Source organism: Tympanuchus pallidicinctus, unplaced genomic scaffold, assembly GCF_026119805.1.
Source record: "Tympanuchus pallidicinctus isolate F22 unplaced genomic scaffold, pur_lepc_1.0 scaffold2, whole genome shotgun sequence".
NCBI lineage: Eukaryota > Metazoa > Chordata > Aves > Galliformes > Phasianidae > Tympanuchus > Tympanuchus pallidicinctus.
In genome coordinates, this window is record NW_026294721.1 from 39,994,886 (window position 1) to 40,007,864 (window position 12,979).

The 12,979-nt window shown below is 45.1% G+C and overlaps 1 protein-coding gene and 1 long non-coding RNA gene across 7 annotated transcripts in view; one reads left to right on the plus strand and one right to left on the minus strand.

The window, feature by feature from the left end:
* The window catches only part of SLC4A4 (solute carrier family 4 member 4), a 231,487-nt gene that overhangs the window by 178,563 nt on the left and 39,945 nt on the right, over positions 1 to 12,979 (minus strand). The window contains exon 1 of one of the 6 annotated variants that reach the window (XM_052683191.1): positions 4,818 to 5,075. The exons of the other annotated variants lie outside the window; for them this stretch is intronic. The gene's annotated coding sequence lies outside the window, so the exon portion shown is untranslated. Of the gene's footprint in view, positions 1 to 4,817; positions 5,076 to 12,979 lie in introns of those variants that run through there. 6 annotated transcript variants of the gene reach the window in all.
* On the plus strand, positions 5,305 to 10,263 carry LOC128080735 (uncharacterized). Its single transcript, XR_008206863.1, has 3 exons — positions 5,305 to 5,469; positions 6,187 to 6,815; positions 10,175 to 10,263. It is a non-coding gene; the product is annotated as an uncharacterized LOC128080735 (long non-coding RNA).

The following is a 12,979-nucleotide window of genomic DNA, read 5'->3' on the forward strand; positions in this document are numbered from 1 at the left end:
TGTTAAAGTGCTATGCAGAACTAAGGGAACACCCTCACTGGACTCAGCATTCCTCGAAAGGTAAGAAGGGTACAAAAACAGTATTGGGGCTGTATTGATTCCAAGGCAGCATTGATTCGTATCAGCAGCATTACAAAGGCATCTGCTTCTGCAGACCATCACGCTGACCCTGTACCCAGGACACTACTCCAGCTCAGCTGTTGTTCACAAGCCTGGCCTAATAGATCATGAGATGCTGAATGATTTAGAGCACTGCGCACTGTATTGTTGTGCCATTAAGGCTTTGGAACGAAGCTTCATCGGGGACAGAGGAGAACAAAGGACCCGTCTATTTCCTTCATCGCTATTATTGTTTCTGCCTTGAAAGACACAAAGGCTGGGCTACCTAACAGAGCTACTGTTCTCGAGCTGTTCAGTTTCTCTGTTGAAAGCAGGAACTGTCAGACATGGAAATGATATCAGAATATTCAAGTTTAGCAGTTTGCTTAAAATTCACTTCATTAGCACAGAATTTGCCAACCTAAGAGAAGTTTCCATGCACAGCCTCCATGCATGACAAATACACTTTCATTCAATTCCAATGCAGTGAAGCAGGTTTAATACGTTCAAGCACTACTTTTCCTTGAGCTATTGAGCAACTATTTCTCAACCTTAAATCCAAACAAAGTCTTATTATATTTAGCAACCCTGATAAAAAAAATCTTTACGCTTACGTATAAGGATTGACGACGCATCTGAAGTGTTATATAGCCACAGGTACAATAAAGGCAGTTAAGTGCAACCTTTTGTTCAAGGTTAAGAGGTGAAATTAGAGACAGAGGTGATTAAAATAAAGCAAAAGCATTAAAGAGCTGAGGGTGAAAATATTCTAACCTTGAAGTTGCACACACCACTAAGAAAGATACCCCACAATTAAGAGGGAAATGAAGTTCTTTTGGTAATCTTCAGTCTTAAAAGAAGCAATTAGTACAGCTCCTATCAAGTTTAAATTTTCAAGACTCGCTTCAAGACGTGAGAAAAATGCATGAGTGCTTATTTTAAGAAAATTAAGACTTGCTTCAAATCAGGTTGAATAAATAGCATTTAGCAAGCATATACTGCAAAATAAAAATATGAACCTGGCTAAGTGTGTAATTATAGAATAAAGTTAGGATTTGAAATGCTGTGGCTTGGAAAACTCCTCTCCCTCACCTTAACTGATTCCCTCTCTTGTACATTTTATATGTATTAGATATGAATATTTCCCCCCTTTACTCTTCCTCTTATTTCTCAAGAAGCACCGGCTCTACTAACAGCTTACACTTCCAGAATTCATAAGTTCATTTGAGATGAAATCAAAAGAATTCTAATTTTGGCAAGACCAAATTGTCTATTCTAATATTTCTGCTGAGAAAAGCTGTTGAAAATAAGGCTGTATTTTCCTCTGATATCCCCACCAAGATCAGCCGATCTCAAAAGGTACGGTTCACAAGTGACTATTATATGCTGTAAGTCCTGCTTTCCATTTACACGGCTGTAATTTGGACAGAAATCTGCAACTCCAAACCAAACACATCTGAAAGGCAAAAAAAGAGATCTGTATTTCTTATGTTTCTATTAGTCCCATAAAACTCAGGCAAATGGCCATTCAGTCCTCTGATCGCAAATTTAAAAGTTACCTGTGTGAAAAGCTAATAATTACAGGAGGGCAATTAAAAGCTGTTTTTCTTTCCTTCTCTCTTAATGTAATCACGCAGTTGAAAAATAATAGGACAGACAATACCATGTTCTTTCTTGGCTCAGAGGTCACCGAAGAGCAGCATGACACAAGCGACAGCTTGCATTCAAATAGGCTTTCACCATAACCCTGATAACTATATTATTAGTCTATTTTCATTTCAAACCATACTGTTAAAGGTATGTAAGAGAAACACTTCTCCCTCCCACCTCATTTAGTTCACAAAGAGCAGCTTTCCTTCCCCCAGATGTAGCACAGTGACACCAGGCTACTCACAGAGATGCATTCCTTTACCAATATCAACTCAACTGCTACTACCGGGTTTTCAAAGAGCACTGCTTTTGAGCCTTCTAAACGGATCTGAAGCTGGCAGCAGCTAGTTGACTTGGAACAAGAAAACCCAATAGTGGTTATCAAAAAGTTTTTAATTTCCTCAAAGCAGGAGTCCAAATTCTAAACCTAATGAAAAAGAACACAAAGAAAACACAAAGAAAACATGTGAAAGGGAGATTACTGAAGAGTGACAGGGTTGCTTGTCACTTTTACCAGTGCGACAGAGGTTGCTGATGCCACAGCACTCGTGCCAAAAGGCTGCAAACATGGTCTGAAATCCGCTGGTGCTCATAACCTGCAAAAAGGAACCCTTCTTCACCTTTCTGTAGATGGGGACATATGCCTCTCAATAAACCAACATAAGAACAGTCAAAAGACTAGGAAATCAAGACTAACAGACTGGCACATCAACACACAGGATTATCCTGTTCTGTACCACAGGAATAAACACTTTCACAATCCACCTTCCCTTTATCCAGGAAATCCTTGATGTATCTTGCCTTTACTATTGCCTCTCTCTCGCAGGATAAACTCCCCAACTCTTAGAAGAAACAGAGGCTTGCAGACTTTATTGGCAGAAAAACAAATAGAGAACTTCTCTTTACACATCTACACAGTACTTTCCATTCACAACCTTGCCCAGAGCACCTTCCAGCTTGTTATTTATAACAGGTCTTCAAGGTGGCAGTATAGCTAAAAATCCTTTGGACAGAAACACAAGCTGCTTCTCCACCACTGCTGAAAGAACACGTCTGTATGTGAGCAAGGCGCCCTCCACAATAAGTGGTGGAGCAGAAAACAGGAGCTACAGATTTTCCCTTCTCGCAGGGATGTTTTCCTTTGAACCAAACTCTGCACGCAACCTTATCAGCGCTGGGCATCAGTAACTGAAGCATTTGCCCTATACAGACAGTAAGATTGCAAAACACACATTTTAAGAGTTCCCCTACAGAATTCTTTCTAAAGCCCTACTACGAACAATATTGCAGGGCAACACTTAGTATACACGGGTGGTATTTTTTCTGACTGCACAGCAGTTTCAGGATTTAAAATGCAGCAGTCTGAAGGAAAAAATCTTCAGTTATCAGATGCAGAACACACCGCTGGACCTTGCGAAGTGCTGAATGGGAACGTGTACAAGGCGTTAACTCGCTAGGAATGCCCTGTGCACACAAATGAAAAGTTCGTGCTTCCTCCCCTCCAACTGACCAAAAAAAAAAAAAAGAGTCCCATTTCCTTCTCACCCCACTTTCAACTCTGGACAGCAGCAACACACTAAGCCAGAAGTTCCTAACAGACAATCACTAACTGCCCAGCAGCTGTCATTCCCCCACAGTCCTGGAAACACAGCTTAGAGTTCTCCCTGAGTCCACTGTTCCAATACACATGAAACTCACATTCTGCAGGAGAGAAGAAGAAGGAATGGGCAAACCTCTCCTTTAATAATTCCTAGGAAAGGTAGGAAAGGTAAACACAATTTTATTCCTTTGTATCTGAATGAGGGAACACATAAGCATCACTGCAGACCACACTAACATCTGCCAGTTAAAGGACACTGACGTTCACAGACAGGTGAAGTGACATTCTGTTTAGTTTACTGTGAGCTGAAGCCACTGCCCGAAACAGTCTTGCAAAACCAGACTCTACAAGCTTCTGGCACAAGAGAAGTCACCACGAAAGCTCTTTCAGCACTTGCTTCAGCACTGGATTCCAGGTAGGAGAAGTGAAGACAGAGACACATGGGTTAGTTCACACAAGCAAGCACGCCAATAAGCGCACAGATGCAAACAATCTCATTTAAACATCCTGCACATGACTGGAAATTATTACAACTAAACTCAGTTGGGAGCCTTAGGGGGCTTTCTGCTGTTGTTGGAGGTGGGGAGGTAACCATACCTCACTCTTAATGCACAAAAAATTTCGTTTTGAATAGCAACCAAAAATGCTTATGTTTCTGCAGATTGTTACACCAGCAATTAACGAGGAGCAAATTCTGTTTCCCCACACGACACGCACTTCCTTGCGTTTTGTTTAAATAAACTGCGTTTCACTGAAACAACACAGCGAGTATCTATACTGCGCGGCACAGCTCTTCTACGGAGCTGCCGCCGCGTCTCTGCTTGTGCTCCACCTCCGCACGGCTGCCCTCCCCGGGCAGTTCTCGGGGGGCTCCCGGGGCCGCTCCGCAGGGGCGCTCAGGACGGCGCGGCACTGCGGGCTGCAGCGGGCGCTGGAGGAACTGCCGGCCCCTTGCCGAACGGCCGCACCGCACGGCTCCGGAGCCGGGACGGGCGCTGAGGATGCGCTCCTGCCCAAGGGGAAAGCCACTAGTAATTAACGCTGGAGTAAAAAAGCAACCTAGGGGTGTGAACAAAAGGACGGCTGAGTTCTCAAGTGCAGCGTTCGCTCCGGAGAACAGCAACCCTTGCCTGCAGCTCGCATCAGGAAGCTCACAAAGGGTACGACGAGAAGCAAGGAGCTCCCTTCTGCCGGTCTGAGGAAGGGAAATAGCCGCGTGCGTCCGAACACCAGATGGAGCGTGAAAAAATTGAGAGGAAACGGGATTTCCTTCAAACCGGTGCTGCTGACAACGTACCGGCGCGTTCAGTCGAAACACAAGAAAAGTGTGCTCTTAAAGTTACCCCGGGTACCGAGAGCCGGTTGAGTGCAGCCCGGCGGCAGCCCCGCGCCGGTCAGAAGCGCGGAGCAGCGGGAGCCGCACCGTGCAGGTGCTCCCGCGCCTCCCGCTCCCCGCGGCCGCGCTCACCTGCGGGGCTCGGGCTTGCGGCGTTCCTCCAGCTTGGCGGCGGGCGGGGGCTGCGGGGCGGCGGCGGAGCGGTGGAGCGGCGAGGCTTCAGCGGGCGCTGCGGGGCATGGCCGCTCCGCCGGCCCACGCGTGTCTGGAGTCGCGCACGGCTGCCCGCTTCGCTACCGCTTGGCGGCTACGGGCCGGGCCGAAGGCAGGGACGGGGCGAGGAGAAGCGGCTGTGCTAGCGGCGGCCGGTCCGGCCCGAATTTAAAGGCGCCCGCGGGCTCAGCCGTCCCCTCGCCCGCTCCCATGCCGTCCCATCCCAGCCCCCGCTCCCTCCCCGGGCGCTCGGAGGCCGCTCGGCGTCACGGGGCCCGGGGCGGGGAGGCCGGAGGAGGAGTCTGCGAGGCCGCCGGCTCGCCCTGCCCGCCCCCCGCCCGCACGCCGGGCCGGGCGGAACGCCGCGCCTCGGGGCCCGCAGGTGCTCGGCCGCCTGGACGCCGGACGCTTCGAGCCACCGCGTCTCCGCTCCCAAGAAATGCCTTCCGAAAGCCCTCCGCGGACCGGGGACTGAAGCCGACGCTAATCGCTGTGCCCGCGCTTTCGGGCAACAGGCTGCCGCTCCTGGGCTCAGCCTTGCCGTCCAGGCCTCAGGGATGAGGTCCGTGAGGTATTCTGAAAGAACGGGGGCTCTGCAGACTGCTCAAGTGACACCGCAGAGCAGCAGTCTGCCAGCAGAAAGGACAGGGACAGTCGGGGGAACAAAGGGGACTATTGTAGCTCGGTAGGGAAAAGTCCACTTCTTGAGCAAGGTTTAGGGTTACCACACAGCAACTGCTTCTTCAGCTCCTCCTGAGCCACCAATCCCTACTTCTGCAACCTGTCCAAAGCCTGTATTAGGGAATAATACACAATCCATTGTACAGGAAAAAAAAAAAAAAGAAAAAAAAAAAACAGCGATAGAAACTTCAGTTTCTGGTTGGCAAACTGGGATGAGAACACAGCAGAATTTCTGCTCTGTCCTACCATCAGAGCTGCTCTTTCCCCAGGTTCTGAGAACAGGCAGCTGTCCATAACGTACCATCCTCTCGCCCCCTTTAACATGTTCTGAAATACCTTTCACCTCGGCTCTGTGTGTGAATTCATCAGGACTGGGCCTCCTCCATTCCTTTCAATAAATCACATTCCCCTGATTACCTGCTTTTAATCAACTGAGTCACTGGCAGCACAGGGAAGCCTTCTGTCTGGCCATTAAAAGTATTTGTGAACAGTTTCATTTGAGCAAACAGCAGACCCCGTATTAACAAAAGAGCACTACCTACATTTAGAAGCTTCATATAGTCCAGTTCTAAACCAAGTAACCATACATCTTCCCCTCTTTCTAAAGGCATAAGCAACAGCTCGCAATCAAGGACCACCCTATCCATGATTCAGCTTTCAAATGTCATCCTTCTTAATTTGCACACCGGTCACTTTGCTTCTATTTACAAATGAACTAAGAAGGTTCTCCCTCCCCCCCAAGAAAAGAACATATTAACTGCTGCAGAAGATCGTTGCTGCCTCTTGCTGCTAGAAAACTCATTCTTCCATACCAAGCATCTCAAAATGTGAAAAAGCATCAAAAAGTGAAAGCATCTCTGGGGCCATCCTCAGCACGTGGTTCTTTCTCATTAAATAATTCTCACAGCAATCTTACTTCCTCACAACTTGTTATACCTTAAAATACTGGCATCTTAAACCTGTGCATTTAGTTCTCCAGATTAAAAAAGGTTTTGGCATTATGATGCACAACTGTCAGTCTTTAAGTATACCGTCACTACATACTATGATCTAAAACCCTACCAAAAACACTTCCAGAGTCCTTAAATCAAGAGCCAAGGCAGTTATCTCAGCCAAGTTTGAAAAATCAGTGCACTTTACATACACAAGCACCCAAGTGAAGTGACCCAGTTATCCCCTGTCACTGTGACTGACAAAATCCAAGGCCATCAGCTGAACCCACCTTGTACCAACTGTGTAAGTATATTTTTACATGATTTGCACACTTTATACCACATATTCGTTATTTTAAAATTATCAGTAATTACTAATGCTTTTTTTTTTTTTTTTTTTTGGTCTGATTTAATAAACTACTGATAAGATCATCACTCAGGACTTCAGCCTGCTAACTTCCCATTCACAGAGTAGATGCTACAAAAGCAGTGACTTGTAACAGCCTGGGCTGTCTGATTAAATGCACCATTTTAGTCCACTGGCTTCAGCCCTACACACGAAGCCACAGAGAAGAAAAGTTGCCCAATGGACTTCTTGAACCAGGCTATCACTAAAGCAAAGCTCCTGCTCACCACAAAGGTACAGCCTGCTTTGCAAACAATTGCACAGAACAGGTTGCCACATTCACCTAAAGGCCCATTGATATGCAAAAATTATTATTCTGTCTTCTTGTCCAGCATTCAGTTTTTCCAAGAAGTCCAACATCTTTGTAAATGACAGTGTTTGACATTTGTATTTATAATAAGAACATGCAATGTTACAATGTATAAATGCACAAGCTCAGTAGAACTGGGAGAGCAAAACTTTCCCAGTGTTTATTCCAAACATATCTTGCAGAATTTCTGGTAGATTCCTCAGAAGCTACTCATGCTGACCACAGCACTGTCAGAGACAATGCTGAACTAGATGGAAACTGGCAGCTCTTGTATTTCTAGGGTTTTGTGGAGACTACTGCGTGATAAAATATTTGCATTGGATTAAGTCAGGAGTACTTCAGTGCAAGTCAAGGAGTTACAGAGGGTAAAACCATTTCAGTAGAAACAACTAGGTGCAGAGACACCACAGATATACTTGCCTAAGATACTTTCTGTATAATTTTTTTAATTTGTTGACAAATCATCAGTGCCAAGTCATCATTTGCAAAAGCACACTCAATCCTGAAAACACTTGTGCTTACAAGCAATCCTCTTTACATCAGCAGTATCAGTCATGACTCAATCTTTGATCATGATTATTCTTAAAGATGCTGATGCTTTGGTTTTTTTGGGTTGTTTTTTTTGTTGTTGTTGTTGTTTGTTTGTTTTTCACATGTAGGTATGCAGACCACTCTAGCTCTTGAACTTAAGGAATGAATTCTTCCATTACACAATGAGTTGAATACTGGAGATGAATTAGCCTAATAGCACTGATTTCCAAGGGCAACCATGAAAAACATCTCTGCAGCTCCTACATTTGTATTCCCTGCTCATGTTCAAGTCACTAAGCTACTTCACAGGAAATCTAGAAAGATCACATCATCTCAGCACACATTATTTCATATCTTCTTATTAAAGGTATAATGCAAATGAACCTATTCGCTTTTGAAACTTGATTAGCAAGTTCTTCATTTTCTGATAGTCCCGCTTCAGTTAGCTGTGAAAACAACATTCAGTGAGTAGCTGATTTTTCAGTCTCCATAAGAATCCTAATTCAGCACCCTGACTGAGCTTCTGCCCGCTTCCAGTGAAACTACAGACACAGCCAAAACAGCAAATAATCCAGTTCCTGCTGATTTCCACTTCACAGGGTCACACTTCCATTTTTCAAAGGAGGTAGAAACAGGAAGTAATGGAAAACATTCAAATAAGGAAAAACAGAAGTGAATGTGGGAGGCTTAATTTTTTTTCATATGAGTACCTGATATGTTTATAAAGAATTACACATCACGTCTGTGTGAGAGAAATAAGCAGTCACAGAATCATATGGGTTGGAAGGGACCTCTAGATATCATCAAGTCCAACCTCCCTTCTAAAGCAGCTCTCTACAGCAGGTCATCAGGAAGGTGCGCAGATGGATCTTGAATATCTCTAGAGAAAGAGACTCCACAACCTCTCCAGGCAGCCTGTTCCAGTAAAGACCTTCCTTGTGTTAATATGAACTTCCTGTGTTCCAGTTTCTGCCTGTTGCCCCTTGTTCTACGGTTGCTCATTGCCAAAAGGAGACTGTCCCCATTGACTTAACTGCCATACTTAAGACAATTTTAAAACTCAAGATACTCTCTCAGCCTTGTCTTCTCCAGACTGAACAATCCTGGGTCTCACAGACTCTCCTTGTAGTGCAGATACTCCTGGCCCTTAATAATCTTTGCAGCCCTCCGCTGGCCTCTCTCCAGAAGCTCTCTGTCTGTTTTAGAAGCAGAGAGGCCAGAACTGGACACAGTACTCCAGATGTGACCTCACCAGGTTAAAGTAGAGGGGGAGGATCACGTCCCTCAACCTGCTGGCCACGCTCTTTTTAAGGCACCTGTGGAGCCCGTGGGCCTTCTTGTCCATGAGGACACACTGCTGGCTCACAGCCATCCTATTGTCCACCAGTCCTATTGCTCTGGTAGTCATACGTGCTACAGCAGTCTCTCCATTTACGTCAAAAAGAGAAAAATGCTATGGGGGTTTCATTGTCAGATTCAGCTGCTTTTGGTGCCTTCCTAACCTCTTGCTAACTCCTCATAGCTTACCATCTATGCCTCAATAGATCTCTAGTTAAAGTCACAGAGTTTAATAGGCGATGACTAGAACATACAAAAGCAACTGTTGAGGTGTTCTCGACTGGAGAGCATCACTCTGCAGACCCACGTGTAAGACCCGGCACTCCTACCAGGCAGCGCTCTCAGCCCCTCGCCCCGACGTAGTCCTGCCTCGTCCTTCCGCAGCTGAGCTCGGGGCAGCCCCAAGGCCGCGGTCGGGTACCGGCGGCGCGGCGCTGAGGCCCTCTGCCGGCAGCCGCCCCTCCCCGGCCCCAAGGGACTGCTGTGGTGAACGGGCCGAAGGCAGGCCCGGGCCCGGTCTGCTCTTTCTCGCAGGGTTCGTTCAAGCGACTTGCTTCGCGAAGCCAGCTGCTCTCGTAGGCTCCGAACTTCATCCTGCTCAGGGCTGAAGGGCGCCGAGCCAAACCGAGCCGAAGACACAGGGCTTTGTTAAAATAAAGAAAGTGTGTTTGTTCATACACCCACAGAAACCGCCAGAGCATGGGATGGTGAAGCACACACTTCCGCCACCTACAACTGCTGGGTGGGATACTGACACAACAAATATTCTCCTCCCTCCAGAATAAGTAAATTGAGTGAGGGCAGTGAGCGCATTGCCTCAAGGCAGAAAGCAATGAGGATTTTGTCACTCATCTCAGAAAGAGAGAGAAATCCTGGGGTAAAGTCACCTCCCTTAAGCCTGAGGCTAATTACACTCGGGTGGAATTAGGGAGCAGAAATAGAAGCATTTCCGCTGTGCTGTATGAGAGAAACGAGCAGGTTGCTGGTTGATGGGACAGTATTTATGTCAGGAGGTTTTCTCCCAGGCTGTCTCCTAGCTGTCACTTAGGTGACTTTCTTTCTCTTCCTCATTCCTCAGCTGTTGCCATCCTGGACCAAAAGCACAGAAGCATTGCAGCACGCCCCCAGTCCCTCTGTGTGAGACCTGCACCCTACCCTGCTCCTGGCTGACTCCTGAGCACCAACTCCTTACCAAGCAGTGACCGTCATCTTCATTGAAACCCTTCTCACTGAGCACAAGCTTAGGAAGGCTTCTCGGGTTTTTATCACTGACTGGAAAGTCACAGGGAAAAGCTCACCCCCCTGAGTGCAAGGCCAGGCCCACTCTGACTAGCACAGTTTGTAATCATGTCAGAAATCAGGGCCCCCTCTACCGGCCCTCCTGTACCCTGGCTAAAGACACCTTCCAAAGAGCACATGTGGACACCTGGTCTGGAGCACTGAATATCCTGTAGGAAAGAGTAACTGTAATGGCAGCCAGTTATTATCATCCTCATTCCTGACAGGAAAAGAAGATCCCATCTGGATACGTAACAGTGCCAAGCCCTGAAAGGCGGACCATGGCAAGATGACTCAAACAGAGCTAATGCAGTTGTTGACAAGATAAACACAAGGCAGCTCTATGTTTACCTAAGGAATTCACATCTAACAGTTCTCTGGTAACATCTGATAAGCTGGGAACATCTGATATCAGATATTGAAGGCTTCCTCAAAAAGGTGTCCTATATCCGAGTCTTAAACAGGATGAAATACTTTGCGGGCACCACAATCCCACCCAGAGTTTTAGAGATGCTGAATGGCAGTGGCAAGAAATCAAAAATGCAGAATGCCACAGTAAAAGCAACTTCTACTTTCTGTGGAAGGCTCGCTCTTCACAAGGCTATGTCACCAGAACTAAAAGATGAAACTGAACAAGCCATAAAGTGAATACTTATAGCACATGCTTGCAATAGACATCCTTGGCATCTCCACAACAATGAAGTCAGGATGTAAGTAGCGCCCTCTTTTTGTAATAGTAGCATCACCAACACAGGCGCTGTACTGAAAAATTAACAAGATTCTCCACATAATAGAGCCACATATACACCTGAGAAACCTTACCCATTTCAGAGCCAGAAGACCGAGCTACCATTGCATTAGATATCAGAAGAATAAATACTTCACATCCTTAACCAGGGACTTCACAAAGCTGATAGGCCTTGAAAGAAAAATTAATTGGGATACTTTGGGGACATTGTCAACTTAGCAAGAGAAGTCAAGGTCCACGAATCCTTATAATTGTATGAAAATTACTAACCAATCATGAAGAGGAGAATGGCCTGGAAAGTTACTAACTCAGTAACTTTTGTGTTTAAATGTTGTACAGATAGTTTTGTGCACGTGCTTGATATATGGGAAACTGTTTAGCCTCCAGGCTTGCGCAATCCTGAAATAAATAAGCAATGTCTCTCCCGAGCGTGCAAGAATTGACTTATTGCACACAAGGTGACCAGTTCGCTTTTTGGACAACACTGTGACAGACATTTGCAAAAAAGGCTATGAAACTATCACAACGGGAAGTTACATGACTATAGTCCATGAAGATTTGTAATAATTTGTAATAATTATTAATCAATTTCCAGAATTGGGATGGAATAGTGTTCTTCGAACATTGTTTTCTTCTCATTCAGCTGATTTCAACAAGAGTTTTCATCCAAATGTTTCCTCATAATCTCCTCCATTCAGCTCTTTGACTTGAGCATTTTTCCTACTGCAGTAACACTCTTTATTCCCAGAGAACAACAGCGTTTCCTTTGATTAGCTTTTAAAGTTTTGCTTGTCTTCCCCTTGCGTCCCCTATTTTGATACTGAGAAAAAGGCTACATGGGAGAAACAATGGTACAATAAAAGTTAATATTCAAAGTAACTTGATCATATTTTCCCTTCTGCAATTGCATTTCTGAACTGCAGGCTATTTTTTATGCCAGTCAACTTATAATGCTACATACCAAAGGAGGTAATCATTTTTTTGTTTATTTGCTTTTCCTTTGGGAAGGATTTAATGCATTATCCCATTGTCTAATCTGGGTCATCAGAAAAGTTCACTTTGCTTTTAAAAGAATTAAATAACAGCATTATCATTTGCTATTTTGGATTTTCACATCTCTTGCTCTTTCTTTACTCTATTATCTAAACATATCCCAAATAAAACACTTAAAGCAAACATTTCCTGGTCAAACTTAGCCAGAAATGCATGTTGTGTAAATAAAGCTTTAAGGACATAATGATTTTTTACTGTTTTGTTTGGTGATTCCAATAGAAACAGAATATTTTAAAGCAAACAACAATTTCTCAGCAGCCTGTGCAACTCCCAAAGGTCTTTGCCACCTCAGGAGAACCTGAAGAGCAAAATGTACTGGAGAAAAAAATGGAAAGCAGAAGTGCAGCTGTAGACATCTGCATTGTTCAAGTAAAAGCAAGGCAAAAATCAAACCCAGCCTTAAAGAGTTTTCTCTTCTCAGGGATTATGCACAATCACAACAGAAACAATTGTAAGTTTTATTAACAAAGAGTTTGCTCTCCCTCTCTGAAAGCAAATGCAGCACCCCAGCAGCCACAGAAAAACCTTTGCTAATAATTTCATGCAGACAGCATTCGTATGAGAACTTTCAGGTGCTAAGGAGCCACCTTTGCAATGGAAGGATCCCAGCAAAAGCACTACCAACAGCTGTCCCCCTCTCATTATAATATTTCCTGAGGGAGCTGCATTGCTGTTGGAATATCCTTCTCATATCATAATGGACAATGAAGTGCAAGGATAAGGGAGAAGCAGAAAAAAAATGGTGCCTGCAGGATGACAGTTCAAGAGTGAAACACTGATCTTCTGTAGATAGAGGGGAGACTT